Source organism: Pelodiscus sinensis, chromosome 6 (genome assembly GCF_049634645.1).
Source record: "Pelodiscus sinensis isolate JC-2024 chromosome 6, ASM4963464v1, whole genome shotgun sequence".
Classification (NCBI taxonomy): domain Eukaryota; kingdom Metazoa; phylum Chordata; order Testudines; family Trionychidae; genus Pelodiscus; species Pelodiscus sinensis.
In genome coordinates, this window is record NC_134716.1 from 56,547,762 (window position 1) to 56,564,032 (window position 16,271).

At 40.8% G+C, this 16,271-nt stretch overlaps 1 long non-coding RNA gene across 1 annotated transcript in view; it reads right to left on the bottom strand.

Annotated features, from left to right (window-relative positions):
* LOC142829875 (uncharacterized) overlaps positions 1-16,271 on the bottom strand; it is a 183,331-nt gene that overhangs the window by 126,643 nt on the left and 40,417 nt on the right. The gene's annotated exons all lie outside the window — the stretch shown is intronic.

A 16,271-nucleotide genomic window follows, 5' to 3' on the forward strand; every position in this document is an offset into this window, starting at 1 on the left:
TTGGGAGCCAGCAATGGTGCTCCAGCCACTAAATCTACTAGCCTGGGCCCCCAAGGCTCTGGTGTGCCAGGGGAATGTCTTTCTCCTCAGTCAGGGCGCCTGACGGGGATTTTTTGGGGAGGGGGGTTTGCTTCTCACTTGTGTGTGGCCCCTGACTGATTTTTCTGTCAGTCAGTGGCCCCGACCCAAGTAAGATTCCCCGCCCTTGGAGTAAAGGAATGATTATAAAAAGAAAATTGTGCTATGCAAAGGTCAGAAGACAACTAGAAATCTCAAATGTGGCCTCTTGTTCCTATAGATTATTACTACCCTTAAGTAAAGGAACAACTGGAAATTTTTCCAAGCAATTGAGTATTTTCAATGATATATGAATGAAACACATGTGAACAACAGAAGGCTAAGAACAAAAAATGTTCTATCAACATTTCTTGGCAGTTATTTAGATTTTTTTTCATTTTGCTCACTATAAAGGAATCTAATGAATATTATTTTTCTGATACACAAGAAAATGAGAAAAGCAGATGCATAAACAGAGTTACAGTAAAAGAAAGTCTGAAATATTTTTGCTCTTGCTACCTCACATTTTTCTGGCTCTGATTTGAAATATTATTTAATGCACAACTTTGTAGAAGAGTCAAAAAGGAAGCTTTAAAATATTATTAATAAATACTGCATCAGTAATAAATCTGGAAGCAATGTGTTGAATTAAAAACAGTTCTGAACATGCAAAAGCAGTGAGATAAGTAGAACAATACTGTCAAGATTCATCAGAACAAAAGTTAATATCCTGTGTGCATTTCTTTATATGCATTTAATTATTTACATGTGTTTATTTATTTTAATTTTTCCTAAATCATTCTGTCCTCTCTCTCTCTAAATTAGGAAATAGCTGACTAAATAATCCAAACTTTTGTGTATGTACAGTTTAGCTGGACAGTAAACTCTCTGATTGGATTTCCAATACATAATGTTTCCAGTCAAGCCAGGAGTACAAAGAGAATGGCCTATCTTGCAGTACTTATATACCAGCCAAAACACTGGGAGATGTAGAGATATATGAAAATGAAATACATTTTAGAAGTTAAACAATTTTGAAATGACTTCAGAAAAGCAAAGTCTCAACTGAAAATTCAGGTTACTTAGTATTTTCACTGAATCACTTGTGCTTGCCCAGTTGAGATTATCTAGGTTTTTTGTTGTTAATTTTGCCAAAAATCTAAAAATACACTTCAATAAATATGAGTGCTACATAGGCTGCCCACAAACCTGCTCCCACTGTTCCTGCTATGCAGTACAAAAATCTGCACAAGGTCTAGGATTCTTATGTCATATGGACCCCACAAGTCCTAGGACATGAAAAAGGTGAATTAATTACTTTTGAGGAATTTTGGAACTGTCTATTTGGACCTCATTGTGCACTGCTATGAGTCTTACTTTCTTCCGAATTAGTCCTGCAAAACATCTTACTCTCGTGAGTGTGATAAATCTGGTGAGCAAACTGAAGGGACAGAATCCCTATAATGGGAAAGCCCTCCCCTTTCAATAGAAATGAGAGTGACGGATTGTCCCTCATACTAAAAACATCACTCAGAACAGAGGCAATGAGTACGTAGTGAAGTGGAGAACATGGATTATTACAGTAAGACCAACAATGAAATAGCCTGCACATTCTGTCTGTACAAACAGAGTAGCAACACAAGCTCTATTTGCATATGCAAATAATGTTTTTTTCCCCAAAGCAAAACTGGGGAAGTAGATTTGGAGGCCAACAATGCACTTTTGAAAAATTTATTTTTGTTATACAGATTCCTTTGTCTTTGTGTACGAGGCTCTGCCAAATGAAAATGGCAATGCATTAGAATGAGGTGCACACATACAGCACAGAAATATGTTATCTTTTGAGCCATACAAATAGCCTTTGCTCCTGCTGTCAAGCTTACCATCATGTCACTGATGGTCCCTATAAGACTGTAAACACTGATGTCCTGAAAGCTGATGTGTGTTAATTGAGCCCAGAGGGCATAGTTTTGTTAACCATTTTGAGCAGTTTCCCTCACATACAAAGTTTCCAATAGAGCCTTGAATTCATGCTGACAGAAAATTGCCATGTATTAGAAATAAGTTTCCCTCTGGTCAAACTGAAAAATTGCACCAGCTTTTCAATGCAACTTCATTGCATCCCTGCTTCTTAAAAACGAGGGATTATTGTCTTGACCAGTATTTCTGAAAATGCTCTACAAAACCACTTTGAGAAACACATTAACTGGCCGCCCCAATTTGTTTATTTACTGACGCCGCAGCTACAGAGTCCTGTGGCTCCCATTGACTCCGTTTCACTCTTTGCAGCCAAGCAAAGCAGCGGGAAGTGGCGGCTCAGCCAAGGGGAGCCACTTCCAGCGGCTCCCCTTGGCTGCAAAGGATGAAACGGAGACAATAGGAGCTACGAGGATCCGTTGCTGTGGCACCAGTAAATAAACAAAACCAGGGCGACCAGTTAATGTGTTTCTCAAAGTGGTTTCACAGAGCACTTTCAGAAACACTGGTCCAGACCCATGTGTGGGGGGGCAGAGAGGCCATGCCCCATGAAGCAGTGCTCCCCCTTTCCCTCTCATGAGACCAGCTTCCTTGTCAACTGGAAGGAAGAAATGGAAGATAAGAGTTCTGTGGACATCTATTGGCCCTTTCTGTATAAGTCAAATGCCATTAACCAGGACCTGGTCGGAGATGTTGAAGCAGAGGATCTGTCAAGGGTTGTGCAAGGCCTTCAAGAGTAGACAAGGCCACTAGAGGAGTAAATCGGCCTCAGGCTCAATTGTGTGAGTGAGGAAAGAGAGTTATTATAATTATTATCACCCATAATATCCAATACCACATTATTCACCATTATTCACCTTGCTCCCGGATAAACCAATGTTGGAAGTGGACTTAAGGAGTGCTTTCTCCTAAACAAGGTGCAGAATATATTTGGAGATCACACTGTCTATCACAAGGAAGGGAGATCCCCTTTAACCCGCACAAGAGAAGAAAGTAATGGAGTCCTAGCAACATTGTTGGACCAGGTAGAGCAAAGGGAGGGTATGTCTACACTAAAGCGTTATTTCAAAATATCTAATTTCAAAATAGTTATTTTGAAATAAGATATTTCAAAATAACATGTCTACACACAAAATGCATTTCAAAATAGCCTCAGGCAGCAGCCACACAAGGTAACTCCTGACCTGATGCCCTGCCGGACCTGGTTTCGGCCGGACTTAAATGTGATTCAGCATCCACTCAGCGTGGACACGCTATTTCAAAATAGCCAAATGGTATCTGAGGCCTGTTTTTAAAGGGACCCCCCCGGACAGCCAGTTTTCAGGTTTCCCTGCTTGCTTGCCTACCTCAATGAGGGACAGCAAAGCATTGTATCTCTGCATGCTCTGGTTGCCATCACTTGGGACACCACAGCACCCTGCAACACAGAGCCAGAGCTGCTCCTGAGCACTCTGGTGTTTCTCATGGACGCATTGCTGCAAGCCTGGCTGCACTTTCTGCAGGCTGCCATCTGGGAGGTCTGTCGGGGTGCTGTCAGTATCCAGGAGCCCGAGGGAGAGCTTCCACTCAAAGGAGCACTAAGAGCCTCCCTCGTCTGCCCCACTGGGGGCTTGTGCCTCATTCCTCCCTCACATCCTTCCACTTACCTCTCCCTAGCCCCCCTTCCTGATGTAAAATAAAGTACATGAATTTTCATGAACACAGATTCTCTTTATTTAACAAAACTGGGCGGTGGGAATGAAACTCAGGTGAGACTGGGGAAAGGAGGCAGGAGAGGGGATTTTCATGCAAACCTGCTCCTGGGTTCTTGTGTCCTTTGGTGGCCAGGCTGACAGCTATCCTGCCATAAATGGCCGTGTTCCCCAACTAGTGCAGAGATCATGGACGTTTGGGGCATCTCCCCAAACCTGAATAAGGTCCATGATCTCTGCCCTGGATCAGGAAGGTACCCACCTTCTCCGGGTCCTGGAAGGCTCCTGGGAGCTGGCAGACTGGTCCTGGGGAGCGGTGGAGGGCTGGCTGCCAGTGGCTTGCTGGCTCATATTTTGGGGCCACTGGGTCAAGGGCAGTGACTGCTGGATCTGGGCTGGCAGGCTTGGAGCTATCACTGGCACTGTGACCAGAGTCTACCCCTTTAAGGGCTCTGGGGAGGAGAGGGAGGGAGAGGAGTGTTCTTGGTTAAGGCCAGAGTGTCCACCAGGGTACCCTGGAAAGGGCTGGAGGCCTCCTATTTCAAAATAAGTGTCTCCATAGCACTTATTTCGAAATAGCAATTTTGAAATTGGTGTCATTCCTCATGGAATGAGGTTTACCAATTTCGAAATAAGCCCTCCGCTATTTAGATTTAATTTCAAAATAGTGGTTGGCTTGTGTAGACACTAGGAAAGTTATTTCAAAACAACAGCTGTTATTTTGAAATAATTTTGATGTGTAGACATACCCTAAGTGATGAATAAATCTCTACATGGTTGAAAAGATTATGGAAGGAAGGATGGCAGGCACTGTACAAGTTATTGTCAAATAACTGCTAGATAAGTTAAGTTAATACGTTGTGATGTAGTTAACCCACATCAAATGTCTAGTCTTTTTTTCTGCATGTCTGAGAAAACATTGGAAATTTTGCCTATTGAAAATGGAGATGTTACTGCAGATTAACTCTTTCAGCCCTTGAGGTATCCTCCAAACACCACAAATTCCTTTAGAGGTACCCTCCAAATCCACTGGAACATCACACCTCTAAATGCCTTCTTTCTCTGAGTAGTTGATTTATTTCTTCTTGCATTGTGTCTTATCAGTTCATAAGGAATGAAGAATTGGGATCTAAAGCCTTGTCTACAGAAAAACCGTTCTTCACTAGAGTAACTATCTTGATTTATTTACTGTTGTTCAAACCCATAACTTAGACTGCTCAAGGTCAAAAGGGATTTATTCAGTTGTAAAGTTATCAAATTATATTACTCTGACAGACGCTCCACTGTGCACTAGTGCAGCACCTCTTCATTAGGACTGGTGTTAAATCAATATACTTATACAATTGTTAATTTCCTTAATGTAGAAAAGGTCTGAGACACAGTGAGATTATTGAGAGCAGAACAGACTGATACAACCAAGGAAAAAGGAGACTGGAAATGTTTCACTTGGAAGGAAGAAGTAGGAAGGCAGGTAACAGAGAAAAGATTCATGTCTGCAGGGAAGAACAGATAGGAAAAGAGAACATTTTGCTTTGTTATTAATAGCACCGAGGGTACGTCTACACTTGCTCCCTAGTTCGAACTAAGGATGCAAATGTAGCCGACAGAAATTTCTAATGAAGCAGGGATTTAAATATCCCATGCTTCATTAGCATGATCTCGCCGGCATGTTACTCCGCTCAAAAGCTATTTCAAAAGTGAAAGTGCGCACCAGGAAAGTGCGCACCAGGAAAGTGCGCAAACCCCTTGGTTCGAACTAACGTTACTCCTCAAAAAATGAGGAGTTTGGTTCTAACTAATGCATCCTGGCACGACTTTCACTTTCGAAACAGCTGTTGAGTGGAGCAACGCGCCAGCAAGATCATGCTAATGCAGCGCGGGATATTATTAGCAATTTCGGTCACCTATATTTGCATCCTTCGTTCGAACTAGGGAGCAAGTGTAGACGTACCCTGAGAGACTTAGCCATTGGGTGATTTCCTAATAGCAAGTGAGAAACCATTGTTTTACTTTTATTTCTTAAAAAGACATTGTTTTAAAATGTTCATAGTATGTATGTTATCATTTTTAATTAAAAAAGCATGCAACTCCTACAGGATATAAGGACTACATAGCTTTAAAATATAAGGTCGATATTTTGTAATAAGGTCTACATTGCCTTTGGTTAACACCCAAGGAAATTTATCAGTTTTACTTTGGCCAACAAGTCAATAAAGCACTTCACTTGCATGCCACAGACATGAGACATAAGAAAAATAATTAAAATAAAATTAAGTCAACTACAGAATTCAAATGCTGCACATCATGTAGTTCATCCCAAGTTCTACACAACGTTTCATGCTTTAATACACTATGTTTTATGCAAGTGTTCCTATGGTTAGTAAAGTAGCAATAAAAAAAAGTAACTTCTTGCATAATACATTGATACCCTGCAAGTATTTAGCCATATCTGTTTAATTTGATTGCAGAAATATTTTTTACTGATTTATTCCTGTTATTTTATCTTTAAAGAGATGAACAAGAGGCACTGTTGTGAATACACTAGGAGCCTCTGACCCAAATACAATTTAATAAATAAATTAAAGTAGTGACCCTCCTGAGTAACCAACAGCCCAAAAACATTCTATATTTCTCTTTAAATGTTACCTCTATGATACTTCCTAATTCAGCAGCTCTCCTAAGAGCATTTGCCTTGCACCCTACCTTGAAGATCAGTAGATTTTGGCTCTTGTGACGTAGGGGATGGTAGCAATATTTCAAGAGAAAGGGATCCTCACAGATCAACTTGCCAGTATTCCTCCTTTTTTTTCTTAATATAATCAGGAGGGGCTGGGGATGGAAGTTTCACAGATGTCAACTATGGCAGTGTATCCATTCAGCACTTTATAGGTCAATACTAACTCCTTAAATTTCATCCACAAATCCAGTGCAGCTCCTGGAACACTGATTTAATATGCTTGCTAGGAAACACTCCATAAACCAAGCATATAGTTGTATTAGCTTTAGGTCACTAATGGATTTAAGGTGTTCTCACAAGTAGAACACGTTACTGCAACTTAGTCTTGGGTTCAGTCCACAAAGATACTCAAGTCCCAGTTTTAAATGCCACTGAAATCCTGCCTCTATTACTTAAGAAGGTGCGCTAACCAATAAACTAACCGATATTCTCATGAGGGGCTCCCTTAGTCTTCGTTGTTGAATCACAGAATCATAGAACTAGAAGGGACATGGACAGGTCTTCTAGTCCTGGCCGTTGCACTCATGGCAACGCTGAGTATTGTTGAAACTGTTCTCCATTTTGGATAAGTAATTAAAGAGAGTCATTGAAGCAGAGGGACTGGACTGTGGGTCTCCTAACTCCTAGATGTTGCCCTAACCAGTGTACTACAGAGTCACTTATTTCTCTCCCCCACCAATAACCATTTATACATAAAACAAAAAAGCAGTCATGTGACTGCTTTTTTGTTTTACCAAGATCAGACTAACACGGCTTTCTCTCTGTGCCTATTCATTTATACATACACAGTTAAACAACTTTAACCAGAAATACTAATGGTATGTTTACATTACAGTTAGACACCCATGTTTGGGCCGTACCAACTGACTTGGGCTAAGGAACTGTTTAACTGCCATGTAGATGTTCAGGCTACAGCCTAAGCTTTTGGACCCTCCCACCTCTCAAAGTTAAAGTACCCAGGCTCTAGCCTGAGCCTGAATGTTAATACCACAGTTAAACAGCCCCATAACCCAAGGCCCTCACATCTGAGCCAACTGGCAGAGGCTAGCTACAAGTTTTTAATTGTGGTGTAGACATACCCTGAGGGAGCTCCACATCATACAAATCCTATAACACAGTGGTTAGAATGTGCTTCGGAGAGAAGTTTTTGAGACCACTGTTCAAAGCCTCTCTGCCTCAGGTAAAGAAGAGGGATTTGAACCTGAGGCACCTATGACCCTGATGAATGTACTAACCACTCAGCTAAAAGCCATAAGGTCATCCAGCTAATCTTCCCTTCTTCACCCCATTGTATATTGTAACTTGTTCTCACAAGAAATGAGCATCACCTAAGCCACCCAGAGAAGGGTTCCCTATAGTAGATCACAAATAGAGATCCATGCCTAAATCCAGGCTACAAAGACGCACCTATGTTCAGAAGAAGAGCAGGGGGTTAGGACACACCTTCCCACCAGCATCTCCCATTGACTACCTTAGTTAGCGCCTTGTTTAATATGCTTGCTTTTGTGGATTGTACTCTAAGATGCCTATCACTCTGCATGTGTGATATAGGGAGTTCAGACTGAGTGCATAACTCAGACTTCATGGATCTCATTCCTATTCCTGTGGTTTTAACCTGAGAATCACAATGCCTAAGTCTCTTTGTGGAGCTGGACCAAGATGCTAAGGTTACCATGGTGAAAAGAAAAGGTTGCAACCTCTAAGCCAGATATAAGCAATAAGCTGTCTTTGTACTGCTAGAAGATGGTCACCCACCAATAAATGCACATACAGCAGGTCTGAGACAGATCGCTGAATTTTACTCTACAGTGAGCCTCAGCAGAACTCTTAAGTTCCAGGTCCTGGGTCAAACTGGCCTCCTCCTGTTCAAAGAAAATGGGTTTGTTTAGGTGCAACAGATTTTACTCTTTTTTAGAAAGTATTAAATATACCAAAGTTATACCCATTTTCCCTTTGCACCATTGTTTCTTCATTCAATGCAAGGATGACTTTGAAGGATATGCTTCTATGAGAAGCTTTTCAGGAAAATAACGTGCCTCTTGGCAGACAAAAAGAAAGTTAGATTATCTCTGAGAACTATTAAAATAAATATATTTCATGGTCTAGGTTTCTTCTACCCTATATTTTATTAAATAGATTTTATTTTAACTGAAGTGATTTCTGATATATTCCACCTAAAACAATACAGTGGCTAATTAAAAGAATTGTATCACCACTTATTTTCAGAATAGATAATCCATACAGAATCCTGCCCATGGAAGCATACCAAAGTAGTTCATAACCTTCTTCTTGTCTGCAGCAGCTATAGTGCATCATACATCCTGTATAACTGCAATTTCAGTACAAACTAAAGCCAAAATGGGCAAGTTTGAGTAACTAAAACTAGGTACCTCCCTGAAAAACAATACACACCTAGACAGTGTAAGTGACCAAATTTCAAAGCTGCTAAGCTCCTGCAACTATTGTTTTTATTGATGAGGGCAGGGTTACTCTAATAAAAGCGAATATATTATGATTCATAGAAATGTAGGGAAAAAACTTTTCAAAAACTGATTGCTAAATGTAGTGTCCTAAATCCATACTATGATACCTATTTGTGCTGCCTGATATTCAAAATAGGAATATCTTGATGCTCAATATTTAGGAAAAAAATCAATTCATTTATTGTTGGTGTTTAGACAAGAATTTACTAGCCTAATTTTAGGCACCTATTGAAAATCTTGCTTTAAATTCATAAATAAGTTTCCCCCATATATAATACTGAGTAACAGAATATAGACAATACAATGTTGTATAGGATTTGCACATCCATATGATGTGTTACAGTTAGGTTAAAAAGAGGGGAGGGGTGAATTAAGTCAAGTTACCTTTCCCAGGGCATCTGTTTTGCACCCAGAACAGATGCAATGTTGATTCAGATTTGGATGACAGTGGCAATACATCTTTGTTTAGAGTTAAGTACAGATACTTCAAGAGGGAACAAGATTTTAACAAGGATTGAATGTGCTCTGTCAGATGTTAATGTAAGAAGTTTCGAAGAAACATACCAAAGTAACATATTTATTCAGTTTCTTTATTGCAAGTGTGGGATAGAATGCCATTATTATATGGATGGAAGAAAAATGCATGGCATTTCATTTAAAGTTCATTTTAGGAAGGAGACTTTTAGCTCTAATTCAGTGAGATTTAATTAAACTAAATTGGTTTGTCAGCCTTGAGAGACTTAAGATGATGTGTTTAAATGGTGTCTATCATCAGAATTTCAGCACAAACCTTTGAAAAGCTTTAATCCCTGGGAAACTGCCATGCTGTTCACTAGTATTCATAGGAAGAATCCCATGCGTCCTAGAAACAGACTGTCTCCGGTGATAGCTTTGCTTACCAGTCCATGGAAACAGTTTGTATGTCATTATGTACTGATGCAAATAACTTTCCTGAGTATATGTGGTTCTGACATAAAAGCAAAAGTACTCAGCCTCATTTCAACTAGTCAATAAATGGAGTCTCTAAGTTTCCGTGCTAAAGTTCTTAAGCTTCTAAAATCTACCTGCTTCCCTCATGACATCATAAAAACTAAGCTTCTGTTTCTGAAAGTGTACATCAGTTTTGAGGCCTGTTTCTTCCATTTCCTCAAATCATTTTATTTATGCTGCAAACTATGTTCTTGCAAAGCCAAAGAAAATAACGTCTTAAAATAATGAATATGGAACAGCTCAACGCAATTCTTACACATAGGGCAAGTGGGTTGGAGTACAAAGTAGAACAGATTTGTAAAACACGTTAAGAAAAAAGTAGGTAAAATTTGCACCCAAACTCGGGGGGAAATAGCATTCAGTATGCACAATAATCATCTCAGTCTAGTGAAAGGACCAACTTTTAAAATGTTTCCATTCTTTTTTTGTTAAGGTCGAGTGGAAAATCGTCATTTTAAAACAGTTTTAATGTTTGTGTGCGCAAGAGAAATTAACAAAGTAAAGGATAGAAATGGTGTAAGATTGCAAAATGTGTGGAGTGAAGGGATCCTCTTAAGCATCAAATCTATAACCCAAAAACACATTCAGGGAAACAAGAAGGAAGGCAGAAAATAAAATACAGGACTGTTATTCTCCAAATTAAATCTAAAAATAGGGTAGCCAGCTCTCAGAAAAGCCCCACAGGAGCCAGGACGGTGTAAATATTTGGTATGCCCACAATAAAAAGCTGAGAACAGGATTCGGAAGATCAAGTGCAACTACAATATCCTGTCTCTTCTACCTCCAGTAAAATTATTTTGGTGCAACAGAATGTTTATCTGATACAGAGCATCATCGCAAACAAAGATTTCAGTGCAAATGGCATCATTTAATTTGGATTTGGAATTGGTAAAGCTGATCTAAATACAGCATGGTCAGCAGACACTCACTATGTTTGGAGTCTAAATGTTGCTTCAGGAAAAGGTAGTTCCAGGTTCACAAGTTAAGGGCTGAATCACTGAAGTAGAATTCAAGAAGACATGTCCTAACCTGCAGAAACAGACACCATTTGCCTTATTCTGGAATACTAAGAAGGGACTGCTGAATATAACCACTTGAATACAGAGATCTAAGAATACAAAGCACAATTCGAACACATTCCCTTTGCTGTGGGCTAGCAAATTACAGACCAGTCAGCATAATTTCTGTACCAGAAAAGATAACAGAGCAAATAATTAAGGAAACAGCTAGAAGATAATAAGGTCAAAAGTAACAGCATGGATTTGTAAAGAACAAATCATGTCAAACTGACCTGATAGCTTTCTTTTACAAGATAACAAGCCTTGTGGATAAGGGGAAAGCAGTAGATGTGGTACAGCAGTCTTACATGACCTTCTCATTAACTAACTAATGAAATACAACCTAAAAGGGGCTACTGTGAGGAGGGCGTATAACTGGTTGGATAACCATTCCCAGACAATACTTATCAATAGCTCACAGTCATACTGGGAGGGCACAATGAAAGGGGTTCTGCAAGGATGAATTCTGGGTCTCGTTCTATTCAAAATCTTCATCAGTGATTTAGATAATGGTATAGAGAGTACACTTACAAAGTCTGTGGATGATACCACCCTAGGAGGGGGCTATAAGTGTTTTTGGGGATAGGATTATAACTCAGAATTTTCTGGATAAACTCAATTCGGACAGATGCAAAGCACTCCACTTAGGAAGGAATAATTAGTTGAACACACACAAAATGGGAAATGAATGCATAAGGAGAACTGCAGAAAGGGATATAAGAGTCATGGTAGGCCACAAGTTAAATATGTATCACCGTTGCAAAAAAAAAGGAAACATTGTTCTGGGATGTATTAACAGGAATGTTTTATGCAAAACATGAGAAGTTCCCATTTGTAGATATATGTACTTAAATAGCTATTCAAACAGAGTCTTGATCTTAGGTTTTCCAGGATTACTACCAGTAAGATATACAATCAATCACTCTTTTTGATAAAATATGCAAATAATCATTTAGTCAAAGTAGAATGGCTCCAACAGAAGAGATTAAGAAAGGACCAATCCAGGATATTGATAACCCAGTAGTTATAGCACTTGCCTGGGAAACAGAAAACTTTGTTCAAATGCTTGCTGTTAATCACAGCATGGGGATTTGAACCTTGGTTTCCCATAATATCCTGGGCTATTGAGTATAGGATGAGGGTTTGTGTGTGTGTGTTTATCAAGTCCAATCAGGTAGATGGTCTTTGAGCATTAGGTAGGAAAATAGACGAGGAATGCCTAGTTTGAGGGTCCTACAAAAAAGGGCAAACTTTGCAGCCAAATTATAAAAAAAATAGCGTATTTTCCACTTTAAGTATTTTCATCTTATCCACATCCAACTTGATTGAATTAGTTCTGATGTAACACTCCCATCTCTGTATCCTTACATCTGTTTTTTTTTCTTTCACTTCATGCATCTGATGAAGTGAGTTGCAACTCACAAAAGCTTATGCCATAATAAAATTATTAGTCTTTAAGGTACCACTGGTCTCCTTGATGTTCATCTTACTCTCGTGAAAGGAACTTTTAAAAGGCTTCCATTCTTTTTCTTAAGGTGCAGTGATGAGTTGGCATTTGCAGTTTTAAATGTTTGTGTGAACAAAAGAAAATAAAGTAAAGGATGGAAATGGCTTAAGATAGCACGACGTAGGGACTGAGAGGATGGTGCATAAGCACCAAGTAGTCACCTATTTGTTTGGCAGCTTCAGAACTTAGTTCTGCAATGCCCACTGGTAGATATATAAGTGCTAGGGAACTTTTAGTGCCTTAGGGTTAGGCAGGAGTTTTGATTTCCTAAATTTTGGACCACGGTGCCCAAATTCTTTTGTGTAGCTAGCTCTTATTCTTCATATGTCATCTTAAAATTCATAGTCTCTCTCGTTGGGCATATGAAATACAAACTAATCCAGCAAAATCTGCCTTACCCTTGCTGCACTGCTAACTGGACTTTTAACAGCCCAGTCAGTGGTCCCCACTGGAGCCACCAGGGAAACAAATGTTAGGTAACAGCTGATTTAGGAGTTAGAGTATTTACACCAATATACTTTATCCATAAATGTCATCCACTGCATAAGTACACCGCATGACCTTTCTTTTGTCAATCACATAAAAAGGGCTCTAGGGAAAGAGGTTCTGCATTATCATTATTCTTTGCATGGCAGTGTAAACAGGACTGATGGCAGAAGATGCAGAAGAGAGACTAATGTAACCGATGAAGTCTAAAGAACAAATGCAATCAACACACAAAGCTATTTTGTAATCATTATAATTAGCTTTTTTTAGTGACATACAATGTTATTTGATCTTATCTAGTCTTCCAGAAAAACGAATTTAATGCACTAAATTAGTTTAGCAAACTAACCACATAGCATACTAGTTGAAAGTTGGTGTTACAAATGTATTGACAGAAGGTAGCAGCAAGAAAAATAAAAACTAATGTAATTGAAGGTGAAATAATAGTTGCCAGCCTGTTGCAGAGACTGCTCAAAAACTGCAGGAAAAAACCTTTAGTGGTGAGTTGGACTTTGCCTTTGCAGAGTAAAAATGTAGTGGATCAGAGTATGGAGGATTTATAAGTCTCTTCAAAGAAATACCATATAATTTAACACTAAATGATGTTCCATAGTAGCATCTGCACATTTCCTACCTGCAATAGTAATAAATCATCAAGAAGAAATGCCTGAGCTTAGCTGCTACCTGGCTTTTTTGTCTCTTTAAAGGCTCACACGCTGACCTATCTCCACTATAGCAGATATTTGTGAAAGAAATAGGTTAGTGCTTTAAAAAAAAAAGACAGCTCTGAGTGGTCAAATAGGAAGAAAAACTTATCCCCTGCGGAACTAGGGAAAACATAGGGCTGCCAACCTTTCTGATTGCAGAAATCCAACTCCCTTGCTCTGACCCTTCTCCAAGGCTCCAACCCTGCTCACTCCATCCCCCCTCCCTCCATCACTTGCTCTAACCCATCCTCATTCATTTTCACCAGACTGAGGCAAGGGGTTGGGTTGTGGAAAGGGGTGAAGGCTCGAGCTGAGGGAGTGGTCTCTGGAGTGGCACCAGGCATAAGGAATGTGGGATGTAGGAGAGGGCTCCAGGCTGGGACATGGGGTTTGGAGTGCAAGAGGGGATGAGGGCTCTGGCTGGAAGTGTCTGATCTAGAGTCAGAGTGAAGGGTTTTGAGTGCAAGAGGCGGCTCTGGGCTGGGGCCAATGTTTCCTGTGAGCTGTGCACATGTGCAGCCACTTAGGAGAGATTCAAATGTCATCCAGCTGATTAACAGAGTGCCCGCAGCTAGGTTTTTTTGTTTCTACTGGTGGTGTACATTTGCACATGCCTGAGTGCAGATACAAACTTATTCCTCACATGGATGGAAAAAATCCACATTTGGATGGAGAAGATAAGAGGGCCCAGGAGTTCAAAGTGCAGGAGAGGGTGCAAACTCTGAAGAGAGCTCAGGGCTGGGGCAGGGACTGGCATGGCACAAGGTTTTGGGATACGAGCTCCAGGCAGCATTTACCTTAAAAGCAGTCAGCATGTCCCTCTAATTCCAAGATGGGGGCACTGGGGCCTCTGTGCGCTGCTGACAGAAAAATACCTGCTGCTTCTAGCAGCCTCACAGAGTCAGTGCAGGCAGGGAATCTGCCTTATCCTTGCTGCACTGTCAACTGGACTTTTAACAGCCCAGTCAGTGGTGCTGACTAGAGCATCCAGGGTCCATTTTTTACCAGGTGTTCCAGTCTAAAACTGGACTGTTAAAGGTCACAGACAGTGTTGTCACACTTATTTAGAAGGACAAAACTGACCAGCAGACTATGAGTTTCCAAATGACACTTTGCAAGGGGTACTTTATATGAAGATTATCATAACAGTGAGTAGGGTGTGAATACAGACTAAAACAATTAGGCTATGTTTTGCCGGAGAAAAGCGCCAGTCTAGATGGGATCTTGCGGAAAATAAGCCCTTTTCCAGAAGATCCCTTATTCCTACTTGAAAGTAGGTAGCAAAACCCCGAGCCAGAAAAAAGCGGCAGCCATGTTCATGCAAATGCCGCGGGGGATATTTAAATCCCCCGTGGAATTTGCAATTCCGAAGTGTCTCATTAGCATCCCTTTTACGGAAAAGGGTGCCAGTGTAGACACAGCCCCAGGGTTGTTCAGCTTAGAATAGAGATAGCTAAAGGGGGATATGATAGAGGTCTGGACAATCATGAATGACATGGGGGGGAAAGAGTATATTTTACCTTTTCCCGTAGAACAAATACCAGGGGCACCTTGATGAAATTAACAGGAAGTAGTTTAAGCCAAACAAGAGGAAATACTTTTTCACACACTGTACAGTTTTAACCTGTAGAACTCTTTGGAATAGGATGTAATGAAGGACAAAATATAACTTGGTTTAAAATAACTAGGGCTATGTCTACATTGCATCCCTCTTGCACAAAAGCAAAAGCCTCCTGCGCAAAAATAGCCCCTCGTTAATTATGCAACTGAAGCATGGCAATATGCTAATCCAGGCTTCATTTGCATAGGCTTTTACGCAAGAGGGGTGCAATGTAGATGTAGCCTAGATGAGTTCATGGAAGATATGTCTATCAATAGCTATTAGACTAGGTGGTTAGGTAGGCAATCCCATGCTTGGGAGAATAAACCTTTGACTTCCAGAAGCCACAAGTGGAAGACAGGGGTGGCGCCATACAATTTCCCTGAAGACCTGGTATGAGCTCTATCAGAGAGACAGGACATTATGCTGGATGGACCATTGGTATGACCAAGGTTCCTTGCAAGCTGTGCACCTGCTCCCTTTTCTGAGCCCCAGGCAGAGGTTCAGAGCTCCCCTCACAGGCAGGGAGCTCAGCTGATTGGCTGGGAAAAGGGGGCAGAATACTCATGCTCTCATGGTGGAGGAGAAGAAGCAGCTGCTGCTGCCGCCTGCTATACTGGCTCCAGCTTCTACTCCAGTCCTCCCCTCTGCCTTCCACATCCACCTGGAGGTCTGGACTCACTGGGGGTGAGCGAGTTCTCCAATCAGGGAGATAGGAAGTACTTGGGGACCACGTGACCCAGTTCATGGTGAAGCTGCAGGCTGAAGGGGAGGAGGGATGGGTGCTTTGTTGCCTGCCACCAGACACGTGGGAAAAGCTGGATAAGTTACAAGTGCTGCCAGATCGGGTCAACTTCTCTACTTTGCTCCCAAATCCCCCCTGCCCTGTTAACTGCTAATAGGCAGCAACCTCCTCCATTTCCTGCTTATCCCCTAGCTCTCCCATTGGGGAACTAGCTGGGCAGGAACCCCATTTCC